We start from the raw sequence: 13,154 nt of genomic DNA, 5'->3' as shown, positions 1-13,154 counted from the left end.
AGTAGCTTCACTCAGACACCGTAACCATCATCTCATCCTGGATGCAACTGTTGTGATTAACAGTTGAGTATTTCGTGGTGATAGGGGGACGACTATCATATTCTCTCTTGTTTTGTCTAGATCATGTTATTCTTATGTATAGCACCTTGAATTAAAATGATTACTCTCATTCCGCTCTTTTAGTTGTTCTAAAACTTTGTTTTAGGAATTTTTCCTCTTTCATTTTCTCCTTCATCTCACCTCCTTGATGACTCAGCCACTATTTTTTTTTTTTTTTTTTTGTCTTTTTTTAGACAGGGTCTCACTCTGTCACCCAGACTGGAGTGCAGTGGCATGATCTTGGCTCATTGTAACCTCTGCCTCCTGGGTTCAAGAGATTCTCCTGCCTCAGCCTCCCAAGTAGCTGGGACTACAGGCGTGTGATACAATGCTTGGCTAATTTTTTTGTATTTTTTGTTTTAGTAGAGACAGGGTTTCACTATGTTGGCCAGGCTGATCTCGAACTCCTGACATCAAGTGATCCGCCCGCCTTGGCCTCCCAAAGTGCTGTGATTACAGGCATGAGTCACCGCACCCGGACCCCTTGGCTACTATTATGTCTCCACTGTGCAGCCCATACAAAAATTTCTCCACCCAAAGTTTTCATCTACATCTGGGTTTGGATGTTTGGGAGGAAACCTCTGCTTTTCCTTTGTTTCTAGATAGATTAAAAAAAATTAATTCCACTTACTTTACATGTGTCTCTCTGGGAAATGTGGCTACATGTATCTCTTTTCAAATGGAAACTGTTTCCTAGAAAATATTTGAAAAAGTTACATTGTAGAAAATTAGACTGTAATTTGCTGTGCTGCCAAATTCGCACCAAACTTTAGTTGCAGTATTTCCTGCTTGTTGTAGTTTCACAAATGTATAAGATTGCATAACGGAACATCTGAGACCTACATGTAACCTTTTCCTGTTACTTCTGAGTGATTTACTTCAACTGAAAATTTATGACCTGTGCTAAACAGGATAGTATAATTGCAGAACTCAGGAATTAGAATAGTGGCCAGGCGCAGTGGCTCACGCCTGTAATCCCAACACTTTGGGAGGCCGAGATGGGTGGATCACCTTAGGTCAGGAGTTCGAGATCATCCTGGCCAAATGGCAAAACCCTGTCTTTACTAAAAATACAAAAATTAGCTGGGTGTGGTGGCAGGTGCCTGTAATCTCAGCTACTCCAGAGGCTGAGGCAGGGAGAATCGCTTGAACCTGGGAGGCAGAGGTTGCAGTGAGCCGAGATCATGCCATTGCACTCCAGCCTGGGCAACAGAGTGAAACTCCATCTCAAAAACAAAAAACAAACAACAACAACAACAAAAAGATTTAGAATAGTGTATTCCAGAATATTGAAATTTTAACACATTAGGTAAATTAAGTAGAATTCTCACAATGCCATAAGCATAGCCTGTGTACCCAGACATGAATGGATTCAGATCTTGGATGTGTGTATCAGTTGTTGGACACTTGACATGGTTTCCTCCGTACAAAGAAAATAGGGCCAGGCATGGTGGCTCATGCCTGTAATCCCAGCACTTTGGGAAGCTAGGGTGGGAGGATTGCTTGAGGTTGGGAGTTTGTGACCAACCTGGACAACATAGTGAGTCTCTGTCTCTATATAAAAATAAAAGAATTAGCCAGGCGTGGTGGCACGTGCCTGTGGTCCAAGCTACTTAGAAGGCTGAGATGGGAGGATTGCTTGAGCCCAGGAATTCAAGGCTGCAGTGAGCTATGAGTGTGCCACTGCACTCCAGCCTGGGTAACAGAGTGAGACCCTATCTCAAAAAATGGGGGGCAAATAATAACTTCCCTTACAGAGTTATTTCAGAGTTAAATGTAGTAACATATTGAAGAGTAAGTGCTACAATTTAAGTGCTCAAAACCTGTTGATTTTATACACATGCACGATACTATGATAACGTTTTCTAGCTATACTGATTTCTAACAGGTTTATACTATTTATATTCTAATTCATGCCATTGCACTATTTAGATAATAAAATGTGTATAAAGTGTGTTTAAAGTTGCTATTTTATAGTAAAATAGCAACTTTAAAACTCCCATGCTTTGAAAATTTTAAATGATATCCTTCCAACTTTAAGTTACATCATAAGTAAGGGGAATATAGTTAGGACAGCACTTAGAGAAATGGATGGGAAATGGAAATATTGTACTCAAGATTAGCCACTTGCAATTTATTAAACACACACATGCATGCATTTGACAAACTAGCAACGTATGTGTCTCAAACATTATCTAAGTTGCTTAAAACGTGGTGTTAATGAAATGAAGATTGGCAGCTTTTTGTAAGAAAAAAAAAACTCTCCAATTTCTTCTGGTGGCTGGGAAAGGAGCTCAAGAACTGTGGTTGAAGGAATAACCCACACTAGTACCACAGCTGAATAAACAAAGCAAATGCTTGTTCAGTTACCCGTGAGTCAGTAGCTTTATATTCCCTTATAGAGGGCAGAACATGCACTTTCTAAACGTCTAAAACCTGGAATTAGTGCCTGTGACCTCAGCAATACCAAGGAGATGAAATATAGGGATACAAATTGCTCCCATTTCTATCTAAAGATAATATTTTTTAGGCCAGGCAAGATGGTTCATGCTTGTAGTCCCAGCACTTTGGGAGGCCGAGACAGGTGAAACACTTGAGGCCAGGAGTTCAAGACCAGCCTGGCCAATATGGTGAAATCCCATCTCTACTAAAAATACAAAAATTAGCTGGGTGTGGTGGTTTGCACCTGTAATCCCAGCTACTCGGGAAACTGAGGCAGAAGAATTGCTTGAACCCTGGAGACAGAGGTTGCAGTGAGCCAAGATTGTGCGACTGCACTCTAGCCTGGGTGACAGTGAGACTCTGTCTCAAAAAAAAGTTAATAATAATATTTTTAAGAAACCCTACAAACTGAAAATTACTTTTTAAAAATATCTGCTTTAGCTTGTATTATAACTCTCATCACAGGGTGACTGTGTCAATTATGAGAGAGACCAACAATTAGGGTTAAATATTGTACTATCATATTGCATATGCGGTTTCTTGCCTTACAATTCATATCATAATTTGTACTTAAAATTATTTAAAATAGTTTCTAAGACCTTCCCCTACATTTGACATTAGGAACTTACCCTTCTAACTTTCTTAAGCCTCCTCCCCTCAGTGAGGTTAGTGTAGAAAGGAAGAGAAGAATGAAGTTAATTGAAGGCAGGGCCCACTCAATGAGTAGCCACTGAGATGGGAAGCCAGAGAATGTCTAAATGGACTCTGAGGATGTTTCCCTTTTTTCATTAATTCATCAAATATATGTTGAGTACCTGCTAGATGCTAGAACCCAAGCTAGGTAAACAGCGAACAAAGTAGATATGACTCTGCCCCCATTTAATTTAATTTTTTTTTTTTTTTTTTTGAGATGGAGTCTTGCTCTGTCGCCCAGGCTGGAGTGCAGTGGCGCGATCTCGGCTCACTGTAAGCTCCACCTCCCAGGTTCAGGCCATTCTCCTGCCTCAGCCTCCCGAGTAGCTGGGACTACAGGCGCCCGCTATTGCGCCTGGCTAATTTTTTTTGTATTTTTTTTTCAGTAGAAACGGGGTTTCACTGTGTTAACCAGGATGGTCTCGATCTCCTGACCTCATCATCCGCCCATCTCGGCCTCCCAAAGTGCTGGGATTACAGGCTTGAGCCACCGTGCCCAGCCCATTTAATTTATATTCTAGTGGGGTAGATAGTAAATAAACAAGTATGACACACGTAATTTCAAATTGTCCTCAGTGCAACAAAATGAATAGGGTACTGTGTTAAAGAATAACAGGATGGATCAGGACAGGTGCTGTGGCTAATACCTGTAATACCAGCATTTTGGAAGGCTGAGGCAGGAGGATTACTTGAGGCTAGGGGATTGAGACTAGTCTGGGCAACATAGTGAGACTCCCATCTCTACAAAAAACAATTCTAAAAAATTAACCAGGCATGGTGGTGTGCACCTGTAGTCCCAGCTACTTGGGAGGCTGAGGTAAGTGAATCATTTGAGCCCAGAAGTCCAATTTTACAGTGAGTTATAATTGCACTACTGCACTCCAGCCTGGGTGACAGAGCAAGATCCCATCTTAAGAAAACAAAATCAAAACCAAAACACACAAAAAAGCAACCCCATATTTTATCCTCTGATCCCCCAGTAATTCAATAAGACTATGGCTTTCTTCCTGAGATCTAGCCAACCCATATTGCATGGGCCAAAGTGTACTCTTAGAAGAAAAGCCACATGCCGGGCGCGGTGGCTCAAGCCTGTAATCCCAGCACTTTGGGAGGCTGAGACGGGCGGATCACGAGGTCAGGAGATCGAGACCATCCTGGCTAACACGGTGAAACCCCGTCTCTACTAAAAATACAAAAACTAGCCGGGCGAGGTGGCGGGTGCCTGTAGTCCCAGCTACTCGGGAGGCTGAGGCAGGAGAATGGCGTAAACCCGGGAGGCGGAGCTTGCAGTGAGCTGAGATCTGGCCACTGCACTCCAGTCCGGGCAACAGAGCGAGACTCCACCTCAAAAAAAAAAAAAAAAAAAAAGAAGAAAAGCCACATAAGTGAAGCTTTTACCCAGTTTCTTCCTGCTTTTTAAAAAAAGTCTGAAAATTAAAAAAAAAAAATTCTTTTCTGTTTAAAGATGAGATCTTGCTAAGTTGCACAGGTCAGAGCACAGTAGCTATTCGCAGGTGTGATCACAGTGCACTATTTGAACTACTTGAGCCTATTGTAGACATTTTTGAATTTCTTATCTTCCCAACTCCTGGGCTCAAGCCATCCTTCTCCTTCAGTCTCCCAAGCAGCTGGAATTACAGGTGTGTGCCATTGCCCAGTTCAGTTTTGACCTGATTTTAGTCACCCTCGAATGCCTTTAAATCATTTTCAAAAACTATTTCAGCATTTATAGTTGTTGTTGAAAGGAAGCTCAGCATGATACAAGGTACTCCACTATTACCAACATAAAAGCTCTGCAAGTAGTATTCTTGTTAGTGAGTATTGGCAGGTTTGTTTGGTAGATGCTACGTGGTACCTATTAGGAAGCTATTAACAGCACATAACCAAATTGTCTCATTTATCCTTATTTCAACTCAAAGTAGGGAGAAAAGGAGAAGTATCACTCTTTTCACTGCACAAATGTAAAAACATGCAATAAAGAGAAGGGAGAAAGGTATTTATTTATCATTAGAGCATTTTAGTCAATGAGCTGGGATTAGACCCCAAGCCTTTATATTTATATTGCTCTTGTTGGACAAGTTAAAATCTATAAAGCTGTTAAAGTTAATCAGATTTATATAAATGTGCATATCCTCAGTTACTGGAAATCCTCATTTCAGATTCTACATTTTGATCATTTAATTTAAACTACAAATGAGACTCAATGTTGCATTATCCATTAGGAAAGTTTCTCAGCTGAAAAACTGTTAAAAGAGTATTAGTAAAGTAGTGGTTTTTAAGGTAACATGTACAAATCAACACTTTTCCAAGCTCAGAATATAAAATGAAAATATCAGGTAAGAGAGACAGCATTCCCTAAGTTACAACAACAAACCAGAAACATAAAATCCTTGGGAATTACTAAGGTAATATGCTAGAAATGTTGAATATTTTAATGCTTTAGAGCAAGCAATGTTTTGAAATATTGATACTATCTAAATTAACCAATAAATCAAAAGATATTCCAATCAATTGAAGGCAAGGAGAGGAGCAAGGAGACTTGATAGATTAGTTTGCAGGTCATTAAGAGGTTCAAGAAGTAGCAAGGGCAATTTTAGAAAAGGATAGAAAATATCAGTACCTTTATAATACATTTTACTGTGTAGCAAATTAAAAATGAAATGTGTTATAATATACCACAATGGTAAAACAGTGTGGCAACATAAAAGCTATAATGGTTAAAACAGTGGGGCAGTAAAAAGAAAGAGACATGGTAATGGTATAGTGAGGACAGTATGTAGAAAAGTTTAGTATATAATGAAAGTATTTCACATCAGTGTCACATGGTATTTGGACAAATAGAAAGACATTAAACAAAGCTGGATGTATACTTTTTATACCAAAATCTGTGCCAGCTCTGCAGAAAATGTAAATGCTGAAATATAAGTAAAATGTATTAGAAGAAAACATGAATCAATATAGTTATAATTTTGGTATAATATCTTTCCAGTGTAACAGAAAAGCACATAAGCCTTTCTACTCTATTTGGAATGTAAATAAACTCTTAATAAAAAAAAAAAAGTGCTTGCTAGTTAAGGAAAAGTCTCAAGACAGAACCTCTTTTTTCCTCCCTCTGAACTATGAGTAAGCTCTTAAAACCCAGAGAGAAAAAGCTGAGAATTCTACCAGAGCTCATAACTTAAACTTATAAACTTAACTAGGGCTTATAAACTTAAAATCTACTAGGCTTATTTCACTACAGCTTATATTAATCTCATCCTTGCTGTATTTAAAATTCTGTCCTACTGAAAAAGAGGGAATACTAGAGTTAATGTTCAATTTCAAGAGATTCAACATTTTTTTTTTTTTTTTTTGAGACGGAGTCTTGCTCTGTTGCCCGGGCTGGAGTGCAGTGGCCTGATCTCAGCTCACTGCAAGCTCCGCCTCCCGGGTTTACGCCATTCTCCTGCCTCAGCCTCCCTAGTAGCTGGGATTACAGGCGCCCACCATCTTGCCCGGCTAGTTTTTTGTATTTTTTAGTAGAGACGGGGTTTCACTGGGTTAGCCAGGATGGTCTCGATCTCCTGACCTCGTGATCCGCCCGTCTCGGCCTCCCAAAGTGCTGGGATTATAGGCTTGAGCCACCGAGCCCGGCCGAGATTCAAAATTTTAAAACTATGAATTAGACCTCAAAAAACAGTTATTCTATACTTTTTAAGGTGCGAATTTGAACATTGAACCTTTGCATGTAGGTAAAAGTCAGTTGTCATTAGATTTGATTTTACTTATTTTTTTCTTAAAAAAATCAAAATTAAATCTGACTGAGCTGAGATTTTTTTATTAGCCACGCATCAAGACTGTATTATATTAATGAAGCACTAGAAGTTTGAGTCAAATAAGAAAAGCATTCATGGTTCTCAGCACAGAACAACACTGTACATGAGGACAAAAACGTCTTTGCTGATTGGATGGAGACAGAAGCCTGCATCAATTTCAACAACTGAAAGATACAAAAGCATTTTCTTGTTCAACAGGTCAGGGACTGAGGAAACCCCAAGTCAAATGCCATTTATTTCCTCTTATCTTGTAAGGAGTTATTATCTGAGCTCTTTCTGGTCCATGGAATTCTTCCAATCACCTCTGTTCTGAATGATACAATCAGTGCACACTCACGAATATAATGTCAGGGACAATAGCTGCTAGTGTGCTGAGCAGCCAGGCCCTGATTTGGGAATACAAATTTCAATTGGTTCTTGACTTGAAAATTTATGTTCTAAACATGTCCCTAGATGGTCTCAGCATGATTCATCCCCATTGGTTAAAAATAGAAACCTCACTGGAAAAATAAGAGCTAGATTAAACAGCTTCTGTAAAATAAATAAATAAATAAATTAGAACTCAGATAAATCCATATGTTTGGGTCTTTAAAAACTGTTAAAAAAATCAAAGGTTGTTATTTCTTTCTTTATCCAGCTCTTCCTATTAGTCCATGAATTGAAGAAGTTCTTTATCAAGTTTCTAAGCTGGTTTGCCAGTTTTTCTTTTTACGGTCAGATAAGAAGAAATATGAATTCTTTTTTTTTTTCTAGCTGCATTTTTTTTTTCAATTCTTTTGCTAATGACAGTCCAATGAATTTGAAACGAGCTAGGTAGAAGGGTTAATATTTACATTTTTAATATCTCTTTCCAAACAGCTTCTCACAGTTTAGGTAAGACTTTTTTTTTTTTTTTTTTTTTTTTTTTAACCTCTTTGACAAGTTGAAATCAAAACCTGAGAGGATCTAAGACTTCCCAGTTCCTAGTTTGGACTTTGCTGGATTCTGAGCTATTTTTACCCCTGGCTTAGAGCCATCTGGTTTCCCTTTGAAGGTTCACGTTGGTGTTCTTTGCTGCAGCTGGTTACATGTGCTTTACTTTCCCAAGTAAATGCTGGCGACCTGGGGAGGAATGTGTCCAGACTCTGCTGGCATCTCGGCCTCACCATGTCCTTCCCTGGTCATTGATACCGTTCCTAGCCATGGCTGAGTCCTGGGCTTAATAGCCACTAGCACTTCAGCTCTTTCTTGCATCTAAGCATTGAAGCTTTTTCTGGTCTATGGGATTTAATAGAACGTCAGTGCAGCAGACAGAGCCCGGGAGCTGGGGTTTGCAAACTCTCTGGTGAACCGACTGGCATGTACCCTGGCAATGTGGCCCAGCACTTTCTGCCACTTGGCTTTGCTGTTGAGAGCATTGTGCCAGGTGAATGTTAAGGAACTGAGTGCCTTATCACAGTAAAACTATGCTGTGGACAGGCAATTTTAAAAATGTATTTTCAAGGCTGACTTAGGGGAAAGAATAAATCATCTTACCATGTGATATTAGCCTTAGCCAGGGCTTGCTCTGCTGATGGCTGTAACTTAGCACTGCCAAGAAAGTCCTTCTAATGATCTGGACTCCTTTGTTTGTCTTTTCCTTTTTAAAATTGAGCCTGGAGCATTGACTGTCACCATTTGTAGAAGTATAAGTTTCTTTGCCTTATCAACACCTTCCTTCAATTAATATTTATAGAGCGCCTGAAGGATCGATGTTGTACCCACACCTTTGACTTCTCACGTTTACAATTGGTAGCAAGGAGGAACAGCAGCTGCTTTCATTTGTAGCAGCCCTTCTCTGCAAGACGAACAGTGGTCTTTTTATTCTGCCACAGTGATTGATTTCCTAAAGGTCTTTTGGTGACAGTGCCTCCTGGAAGTACAGAAAAGCCCTAATAATTGATATGGGATTATATAAATAAAAAGAAGAGATTTTCACAACTGAAAAACATTTCTCTGCATTGTCACATCTACCCCAAATCTTTGGTGTGCAGCTCCAGAATAGGGTAACCACATACAGAAAGCAGTGAGCTTGTACATGCCTGGAGATGGAGAAGAATGGGCTATGCCGTGTCCTATAAAGTTAACTTAATTGCTGCATGCCAGATTTTTCTCTTTAATGATTTCTTTTGCTTTTTTTTTTTTTTTTTTTTTTTGAGATGAGGTCTCATTCTATCACCCTGGCTGGAGTGAAGTGGTACTACCATAGCTCACTGCAGCCTTGAACTCCTGAGCTGACGCAATCCTCCCACTTCAGGCTCCAGAGTAGCTGGGACTACAGGTGTCCACCACCATGCCTGGCCAATTTTTAAATTTTTTTTGTAGAAATGTGGTCTTGCGGCCAGGCGCGGTGGCTTATGCCTGTAATCCCAGCACTTTGGGAGGCTGAGTCAGGTGGATCATTTGAGGCCAGGAGTCTGAGACTAGTGTGGCCAACATGGGAAAACCCCGTCTCTACTAAAAATACAAAAATTAGCCAGGTATGGTGGCGCATGCCTGTAATCCCAGCTATTTGGGAAGTTGAGGCAGGAGAATCCCTTGAACTGGGTGAACTGGGGAGACAGATGTTGCAGCGAGCGAGCTGAGATCATGCCACTGCACTCCAGCCTGGGCAACAAAGCAAGACTTGGTCTCAAAAAAAAAAAAAAAAAAAAGAAAAGAAAACGAGTGAAATGGGGTATTACTATGTTGCCCTGGTTGGTCTCAAACTCCTGTCCTCAAGTGGTCCTCCTGCCTCTGCCTTCTAAAGTGCTGAGATTACAGGCATGAGCCACCGCACCTGGCCAAAAATGTTCTTAATATTGTTACGAGTCATTCCTTATTCCCTAGATATCTTTTATTACAAATGCTTCTACTACTTATTACAATACTACTTTCAACTACTAGCTAATGTTACTGACTCTGACCATGAGGCAAGCTCTGTGCTAAGCCACATACTGTATAGTGGTTAAGAACACAGGCAGCTGGCACAGTAGCTCACACCTGTAATCCCAGAACTTTAGGAGGCCAAGGCAGGAGGATCACTTGAGCTCAGGAGTTCAAGACCAGCCTGGGCAATATAGCGGGGCCTCCATCCCTACAAAATGTATTAAAATTAGCCAGGTAAAGTGGCATGTCTGTAGTCCCAGCCACTTGAGAGGCTGAGGTGGGAGGATCACTTGAATCGGGGAGGTCCAGGCTTCAGTGAGCTGTGAACACAGGCTTTGGAACTGGACTGTTGGTTCAGATCTCAGTTCTATCACTTATAGACTTAGGGAAGTCTATAACCTCTCTGTGCCTCAGTTTCTTCATCTGTTAAAAAGGGGCTAATAACAGATCTCCTAGGATTTATAGAGAGGATTAGATTCACTCTGCGATGTATAAACCAGTGGGTAGGGTTCTGGATACTTGCGAACTTGAATGGGAAAAATTAATTACATCTATGCCCATCAGTTTTTCAAAGTCATGGCATTGTTAAACCTGTCTCCAGTTCTCATTACTAAATGTATTTAAAAAGAAGCACCTTTATTACCATATTACTTTTTATTCTTTTGGCAGCTGTCTCACTATATTTTGTTATCCTATATGTTCTATTTTATGCATATAGAATTCTTATTCTGAGAAGGAGTGGAGAGGCTCCACTAAATTGCCAAAAGTGCCTGTAGTGCAGAAAAATTAAAGAACCCTTGAGTGAAAATATGTGCCAAGTACTTAGAACTATTCCTGGTACATAATAATCATACTATCTATGTTTGCTATTGTCTTAGTCTGTTTGAGCTTCTATAACAAAACGCCATAGCCTAGGTAGCATCCAGATTACAGAAATTTCTTTCTTGCAGTTTTAGAGACTGGGAAGTCCAAGATCAAGGCGCTAGCAGATTTGGTGTCTGGGGAGGGCCTGTTGCCTGGTTCATAGACGATGTCTTCTCTCTGTGTCCTCACATGGCAGAGGGACCAGGGAGCTTTCTGGGGCCTCTTTCAGTATAGTACTAGTCCCCTTCAGAAACTTCATGACCTAGTCACAGCCCCAAAGACCCTACCTCCTAATGTTATCAACTTGGGGGTTAAGATTTCAACCTATGAATTTTGGCAGTAGACATTTAGATCATCGCAGCTATTGTTATTATCTCATTTTAGTCTTCATAATAACTTAAGAGGTGAATATGGCTATTATCATCTCACTAGGGTATATGGTTATGAAGGCAGATACTTTTTCTGTTTTGTTCATTGTGTATCCCTAGAACCCAAAATGTGCATGGCACATAGTAGATATTTAATAATATCTAATGAATGTCTGCATCTAAATTTTGCTAAGAGGACAGCAGGGCTTGAAGAGGTGGCATATTATACCATATTCAGTCACCCTGCATCCAAGCCATCAAGCTCCATCAATGTGGCTCCAGGACTGGAGACTGAACTTCATTCATTGTCTCCCAGTCATTTCATGACTCTCTCTCTCTCTCTCTCTCTTTTTTTTTTTTTTTGTAGCAACAGGGTCTTGTTATGTTGCCCAGGCTGATCTAGAACTCCTGGCCTCAAGCGATCCCTTCCACTAAGCCTCCCCAAGTACTGGGATTACAGGCTTGAGCCACTGTGCCTAGCCCATTTCACAATTGTTAGAGCAGCAATTTTTTCCTAAGCTTAGAACTTGCATCCTGGGGAAAACAAAGCCCAATTTTGGCTGGGATTTCTTTCTTTCTTTTTTTTCCGAGACAGAGTCTCACTCTGTTGCCTAGGCTAGAGTACAGTGGTACGATCTGAGGTCACTGCAGCCTCCAACTCCTGGACTCAATTGATCCTCCTACCTTAACTGCTCAAGTAGCTGGGACCACAGGTGTACACTACCAAGCCCAGCAGATTTATTTTTCTTTTTTGTAGAGATGGGTCTTATTATGTTGCCCAGGCTGGTCTCGAACTCCCGGCTCAAGCAATCTGCCTGTCTTGACCTCCCAGAGTGCTGGAACTACAGGGGACTTCTTAATGAAACAATGGAGGCAGAAGGTGACTTTGAGATGATGTACAGAACTGAGCAACCCCAATCTCACCAGGTCTTACCAATAATTTAACACAAATAAAACTATATTAACATGTGAGTGCTCCTAGTTTTCCCTTTACACATCTGCTAAAGGAAATTTTGTCTTCTTCAGCTTGGTTCGTGGGTTTCTATGGTGCAGGATCTGGGCTTGGAGAAACTGGAGAAGTGACAGAGTGTGGCTGTGCTCCAGAAAGGACTGAGTTTTACCCCTGGGAAAGGCCAAACAGTAGAAATCAAAGGAAAGAGACAGTGGCAAGGAGAGACAAGCCCCACAAGAGCAGGGTGTCAATGAGAGCCAAAAGTAACAGAGAGAGGTTGGGGCCTGGCTGCCTTTCTATGGAGAGTGGTTTTTCAGATGGGGAGAGAGTGTTTTTCAAAGACTTTTGTGCAAATCTTCTGATCCTTCAAGAGTCATAAGCATATCTATCTATCTATCTATATATATATTTTTTTTTAGAAAACAGGAAAAATGTTAATAACTTGAACTTGACAACCTCTGATCTAATGTTTAATACTACTTCTTCAGGGCAGAAACCACAAAGACATCCAGCTTTTATACAGATAATAATATCCAATCTGTTTCAGCAACACACAATCTCCACCTGTACTTGATCTCTCATTCCCACTTCTCCTTGCCATGGTCAATTGCCTGCTAAGTTGATTGCAAGTCCTGGAGTGTAGGGCTCCTTATATAAATGGAACGTTTGTCACGTCCCTGGATCTGTGACTCATTTTGTCACATGGCCCCGAAGTGGCACAAAACGCATCTAATGTCTTTCCAAGGTTCCTCAGAAAAGCAGGTTTTTATCTTCTGTGAGTATCTATACAGCTAAACACACACACACACACACACACATACACGCACACACGTCTACAAAAACAAGTCATAGCTTACAGATATAATGCAGTCTAAATAAATTCTCTAAAAATTTTCTGGCTAGGCATGGTGGCTAACACCTGTAATCCCAGCACTTTGGGAAGCCGAGGTGGGTGGATCGCCTGAGGCCAGGAGTTCAAGACCAGCCTGACCAACATGGTGAAACTCCGTCTCTACTAAAAAGTATAAAAATTAG

The 13,154-nt window shown here is 40.6% G+C and overlaps 1 protein-coding gene across 1 annotated transcript in view; it reads left to right on the top strand.

Annotated features, from left to right (window-relative positions):
* The window catches only part of MPP7 (membrane palmitoylated protein 7), a 303,028-nt gene continuing 289,874 nt past the window's right edge, over positions 1–13,154 (top strand). The window contains exon 1 of the mRNA XM_033209887.1: positions 1–62. The gene's annotated coding sequence lies outside the window, so the exon portion shown is untranslated. The remainder of the gene's footprint in view (positions 63–13,154) is intronic.

Source organism: Trachypithecus francoisi, unplaced genomic scaffold (genome assembly GCF_009764315.1).
Source record: "Trachypithecus francoisi isolate TF-2019V2 unplaced genomic scaffold, Tfra_2.0 Lachesis_group9, whole genome shotgun sequence".
Lineage (NCBI taxonomy): Eukaryota > Metazoa > Chordata > Mammalia > Primates > Cercopithecidae > Trachypithecus > Trachypithecus francoisi.
Note: the sequence above shows the minus strand (reverse complement) of the source record. Positions and strands in the feature narration are given on the sequence as shown.